This window comes from Physeter macrocephalus, chromosome 7 (assembly GCF_002837175.3).
Source record: "Physeter macrocephalus isolate SW-GA chromosome 7, ASM283717v5, whole genome shotgun sequence".
Lineage (NCBI taxonomy): Eukaryota > Metazoa > Chordata > Mammalia > Artiodactyla > Physeteridae > Physeter > Physeter macrocephalus.
The window spans coordinates 72,362,589-72,369,287 of NC_041220.1; the positions used below are offsets into that span (position 1 = coordinate 72,362,589).

At 40.5% G+C, this 6,699-nt stretch overlaps 1 pseudogene; it reads right to left on the reverse strand.

Annotated features, from left to right (window-relative positions):
- Positions 1-4,450: 4,450 nt before the first annotated feature.
- On the reverse strand, positions 4,451-4,840 carry LOC102978274 (28S ribosomal protein S17, mitochondrial-like; annotated as a pseudogene).
- Between the last annotated feature and the right edge of the window lie 1,859 nt (positions 4,841-6,699).

Consider the following 6,699-nt stretch of genomic DNA (forward strand, 5'->3'; position numbering starts at 1 on the left):
CCCCGCGTACGGCAAAAAAAAAAAAAAAAAAAAGAAAAGAAAATAGCACTTATAAGAGTTTTAGGCCCTAACCCCAAGGATTAGGTGCCCTGCCTTCTTACTCAAGAAACCAGAAAGACTCTGAAGGCCAAAGAGATAATAAAAGTCCAGATTCAGCACAAAAGCCACACAATGGAGGACAGAGAGGCCTCAGCAGGGGAAACTCAAGGGGTCTCAGATGTGCGTATTGTTACTGAGTTGAGGTCCTGGTTCGTGGCAGCGAAGAGCTTAGCCATACCTCGATGGCAATTGTTTTAGCCCAATCAGCCAAAGACCATCAGGGACAAACCTGTATTCGAACACACATGTTGAAACAAGAGGGACTGCACACTGGAGAAACTATGGGGTGTCTCACTAAACAAAGGAAAAGATAAGAGTTACAGGATTGGAGGGAATGCTGACATGTAGGTGAAATTTAATGAAATTCAAATGTTTTAAGAGGATCAAAACAAAGAAGTGTTCAATGTAAAGGTGGCAACATCAGATCCGGCCTGCCAAATTGAACAGGTTCTTGTTTCCCTGGAAACTACAAAGTTGTTTTCTTTGTTTTTTAAAATTTTTTGGCTGCGTTGGGTCTTTGTTGCTGCGCATGGGCTTTCTCTAGTTGCGGCGAGCGGGGGCTACTCTTTATTGCAGTGCGCGGGCTTCTCATTGAGGTGACTTCTCTCATGGAGCACGGGCTCTAGGTGCGTGGGCTTCAGTAGTTGTGGCGCGCGGGCTCAGTAGTTGTGGCTCACGGGCTCTAGAGCACAGGCTCAGTAGTTGTGGTGCTCGGGCTTAGTTGTTCCACGGCATGTGGGATCTTCCCGGACCAGGGCTCTAACCCGTGTCCCCTGCATTGGCAAGTGGATTCTTAACCACTGTGCCACCAGGGACTCATTCACTCATTCATTTATTCTTTTGTCAAATATCTATTGAGGCATAAATATGTACTTGGCACAATTTAAACTCTGGTGAACCAAAAAATCAATAGAACATGGCTCCTACCTTTGAGGGGCTCATGGTCCAGTGAGAGAGGCAGACACCTTAAGAATATTTATATTAATGTAATCCTTATGTGGAGTATGCTATTGGAACACAGAGAACCAAGTCCCTACCCCTGCCTGGAGAGGCCTGGGAAAACTCAACAGAGAAGCTGATGTGTGAGTTCTGTCTGGAGGAAAGACTGGTGGACCCCAGGGAGATAAGGGAGGGAGCAGTGTTCCAGGCAGAGGGGACAGCATGTACAATGAGAGGGCTCCCTGTGTTCAAGGAATTGCAAACAGTTTGGTGTTGACAGGGAGAGGGTGGGGATGACACTTGGAAAGGTTGGCTGGGTCAAGACAACCAGGAGGGGTCGTGGTTTCGTTGAACACTACTTCCAAAAGTTAGTCTCTGGCTTTCTTCCTGGTGACCAAACTTCACCTTCTATCTCTACCTTGGTTTGTTTGTTTATTAACCCCTTTCCCACATTTGCCTCTTGAGAACTCTAATGTGGCCAAATCACTCCTCACTTCAGACACCAGCTCCTTCTTTCCTAAACTTCTGCCAGCTGTCTCCAGCCATTTCTCCTGACTGAAGCTAAACCAGCTTTCCCATATGCAGAATCTTAGATTCTCAGGAACTGAAGAAATTTTTAAGATTATCAGACCAGTGTTCTTGTTAATCTTTTTTTTTTGTATTAACAGACATGATGGATGATTTTCTCCTGCAAAACATACTTCCAAGGGTGTACTTGTGCTGAAACCCTGTTCCTCTCTTTCCAATTCAACTAACGTTAATATAATGCTAGTAATTGAAAGTGACATTGGGACTTCCCCAGTGGCACAGTGCTTAGGAATCTGCCTGCCAACGCAGGGGACACGGGTTCGAGCCCTGGTCTGGGAAGATCCCACATGCCGCGGAGCAACTAAGCCCACGTGCCACAACTACTGAGCCTGCGCTCTAGAGCCCAAGAGCCACAACTACTGAAGCCCGCGTGCCTAGAGCCCGTGCACCGAAACAAAGAGAAGCCACTGCAATGAGAAGCCCACGCACCGCAATGAAGAGTAGCCCCTGCTCGCCGCAACTAGAGAAAGCCCGTGTGCAGCAACGAAGACTCAACGCAGCCAAAGATACATAAATAAATTTATTTTTTTTTAAAAAGTGACATTATTATAAGACTAACATTGAAGCTGCAAACATTGGTCCTGCCTAAACCACATGTAACAAGTTCCCTGTGACTGATCTTGGATATCTGATCTCAACCAAAGCTTGACTTCTCTTATAACACCCCTGAACCTCAGCTTGAATATTCCTGATGATGTAAATCTCATCTCTCATGAGCAATCATTCAATCGTGGACAGCTCCAAATATCAGACAATTCTTTCTTAAACAGAGTAGAATTTCCCTTTCCATGATTTTATTTATCCCAGTCCAACTCTTTGGTTACATAGGATAAATATAATCATGCCTCCATATAACAGCCCTTTAAATATCTAAAGATGATTACCCTAGTTCCAATAACAGTTTTCTTTTTCTACTTTAAATATTCCACAGGCATGGTTTCCATTCTCGGGGGACTAAATGGATCATTTCAATTATTGGGGTAGACAAAGCTTAAACTGGATTAGATATTTAATAATTTTCTCTCCCACTAAATAAGAGGAAGGTCAGAATAGTTTTAGATTGAAAAAACACTTGTGTTTTACCCTACAAGGTTATTTTATCTGTGGGTAATTGGCCAAACTTAACTGTAAATCAGTGGGGTAACAAATGCATTATGGTACAGCCTTATGATAATTTATTATGTAGCCACGAATAAAATCTTGTTTTGAAAAAACAAAATCACAGAATCCCAGAATGTCAAGATGGACTAGAATGCTGTATTTCCATTGAATAAAAGGTCTAGTGTGAGAGGAAAACAAAAACCAAAAAAACTTCTGTTTTTTTCCCTGTACATCTGAATTGTGGTAGGAAATAAATTTTTGAACTTATTCCACAAAATTGTCATCAGGAAATAAAGACAAAAGGAAAAAATTAACAAATAAAAATAATATTTTCTAAGCCATTCATCCCTTCCCCCCACACACATCTAATATGAAATTCAGTACTTTTTATACTGCTGTTTTGAGATTAGTAAATTTTTATCACGTTTTTATCAAAATATTTTAGTAGAATGACACTCTGATGAATTATCCATTTTTTTCTATAGCTAAATATAAAGTAAATTTAAATCTTTGCTTAATTCTATATGGAGAGCAGTAAAGCCATTTTCAATGTTTTTCACTTTATTTTTATTTCTCTGAAATCAGTAAATTTGATAAGAATCAATTCTTTGTTTTGAAGATTTGGTTTGAACATTTTGCCCATATCTAATTTTACCATTGAAGATTTTGGCACTATAATTTCTTTTCTTTTTTCTTTTGGCTGCGCTGCACGTGGGATCTTAGTTCCCCGACCAGGGATTGAACCCAGGCCCTTGGCAATGAAAGCGTGGAGTCCTAACCACTGGACCACCAGAAAATTCCCTATAATTTCTTTTTATGACCATAATTGCTACCAAATCAAATTTTCCCATTTCTAATTTTGCATATCTAAATTTTCTCAAAAAGATTTCATTCTTTGATTTTTAGTTAATAAATGTTTTTCTTTTATGAACTGAAAGTTTTGTTTTGTACTTCATTATTTCTGTTTTCCTTTTTTTTTGCGGTACGCGGGCCTCTCACTGTTGTGGCCTCTCCCGTTGCGGAGCACAGGCTCCGGACGCGCAGGCCCAGTGGCCATGGCTCACGGGCCCAGCTGCTCCGTGGCATGTGGGATCCTCCCGGACCGGGGCACGAACCCGTGTCCCCTACATCGGCAGGCGGACTCTCAACCACTGCGCCACCAGGGAAGCCCCTGTTTTCCTTTTTTTGAATTTTTAAGTTTTATTTTCTATGTGTCAACATTCTTATTAATACAGACTTCAACCTGATAAAGTCTGAACCAAGCATGTAAAATATTTCCGTTTAGAATTGGTTAAATCAGAGAAAAATTTAAATTAATTTTGAATATATACCCTCAAAAATAAATATTCACTTAATGTGGCCTTACCTGTTTATGATATCAAAAGGTAGGTTTTCTTCTCCCAAAATAAATGTTCTAAGATAAATTCAAGATTCCTTTGAATAAAAAAAAAATGCACCTTCTAAAACAGTGAGCTTATAAAATAATGCAGTGGATTGCTAGGCACACTTAGTGTAACAGGAAAGTATGTTCACCAAGAAAGAAATTTGAAAAATGACCATAAGCCTTTATGGAAAATTGTAACAAGGCCTTTACTTCATTTACTTTTAGCTATGTCATAAATACCAGAAGATAAATTGGACAGTTTGTGACGAAAGTTAGAAAATTTTTTCCATAAAACGAACTTAGGAATCTTTCCTTTTGGCTCTGTCTTCCAATCCACCTTCACTGTGTTGAAGAGATAGCGAGTTCTTCCCGATTTTTGGTTCAAGTGAGTAGTTTCCGAATTGAGTGGACTCTCAAGGTAGGGAGTTCCTGCTCAGGGTTTCCCGGTCACCAGATCTATGACTTGTCCAACTTTGAAAATGATCGCAGCCAGTTCATGTTTCACGTGCTGTGTCCGTGGGACAGGTAAAGCTGTGAGAAGCACAGTATTTCCAGCTGTGCACTGCTGGAGAGCATCGTAAGGTAGGTTTTTCACTTATTAAAATGCTTTAACAAGTAGGGGTCCAGAACAAGCCTGGTTACTCTCACTTTAGTAGGTATTTGAATTGTTGTCGCAATCACCTTCCCCACGACCCATGTGGCATGGATGGATGAATGAGCTATTGACATTATGTGGCTTTGGTCATCTGGAGGTCTCCCATGCCGCGGCGCTTCGGCCCTGGAATCCACCCCCTGTGGCAGCAGAGGGGGACCAGCAGTCACCTCGGAGCTCCACTGTCCCTAAGCTTTCGTAAGTCAATATTTAAAGTTTTCCATGCTATAAAAAGAGATGCGATTTTTAAAAAATAAAAAGTGTATCACTGATTTTATCATGTGCAAGCTTTTTGTTTTTTTTGTTTTTTCCCCTTTGGCAGCGCAGTGAAAGCGCAGAGTCCTAACCACTGGACCACCAGAGAATTCCCTATCATGTTCAGTTTTAGGTGAAATCAATTTTATTTGATGTTATTCTTATCAGTAAAATTCATTTTGAATTTGGTAAAAGACTGATAATTTATGTTCTTTCTTAGAAAATTATGTGGATAACTTTTGATCATTCAGGATTCTTCCCATTGTACTAGATGGTCTAACATTTGGCGAATCTAATATTTCCACATACTTAGGTGAGTTTCTATGTGATGTAATAACTGTCTGCCCTATGGCTAATACAAAGAATAAATAGAGGTATATGAGAATATTTTGAATGGCCAAAATGACAGTCAAAATGTCCTTCTTCAGTAAAAAACTGATAAGGTAAATAATCATATTTCTTTTGCATTTTGGGAAATAACAAGTTCAGTCATATTAAAGTGTAAAGAAAACAAACTAAAAGCGCTTAAGCTACCATTACATCTCTCTTAAACTAGAAAAAAAAGTAAACACCGATGTTGGCAAATGAAACAAAAATATTGACTAGTACAATGATGTTGTAAATAGTCCTGTAGATTATTCAGTCTTTTTGGAGAGCAATATGACAATAAGGGGCTTACCTGGTGGCACAGTGGTTAAGAATCCGCCTGCCGGTGCAGGGGACATGGATTCGAGCTCTGGTCCAGGAAGATCCCACATGCTGCGGAGCAGCTAAGCCCCGTGCACCACACTACTGAGCCTGCGCTCTGAAGCCCGTGAGCCACAACTACTGAAGCCTTCGCGCCTATAGCCTGAGCTCTGCAACAAGAGAAGCCAAGGCAATGAAGAGCAGCCCCCGCTCACCACAAATAAAGACCGCAACTAAAGAAAGCCCGCGCCCAGCAACGAAGACCCAACGCAGCCAAAAGTAAAAATAAATTAAATAAATTAATTTTAAAAATATGACAATAGGTATAAAATTATACTACTTTGAGAAATGTATAAGAATTACTCCAATCCAGGGCTTCCCTGGTGGCGCAGTGGTTGAGAGTCTGCCTGTCGATGCAGGGGACACGGGTTCGTGCCCCGGTCCAGGAAGATCCCACATGCTGCGGAGCTGCTGGGCCCGTGAGCCATGGCCTCGGAGCCTGCGCGTCCGGAGCCTGTGCTCCGCAACGGGAGAGGCCACAACAGTGAGAGGCCTGCGTACCGCAAAAAAACAAAAAAACAAAAAACAAAAAAAAGAATTACTCCAATCCAAAGGAATAAAGAATATTTACAAAGATATTTATGCTCTCCTTCATAACAAAAAAAATCTGAAAACCACAAATCCTAATAATGATTTTTCTTTCAACCATGTTTTAAAATTGGAGTATAGTAAATTTACAATGTTGTGTTAGTTTCAGGTGTACAGCTAAATGATTCAGATATATATTTACTTTTTCAGATTCTTTTCCATTATAGGTTATTACAAGATATTGAATATAGTTCCCTGTGCTATACAGTAGGTCCTTGTTGTTTATCTGTTTTATGTATAGTGTGTATATGTTAATCCCAAACTCCTAATTTATGCACTCCCCCCCCCACTATCCTCTTTGGTAACCATAAGTTTGTTTTCTATGTCTGTGAGTCTATTTCTGTTT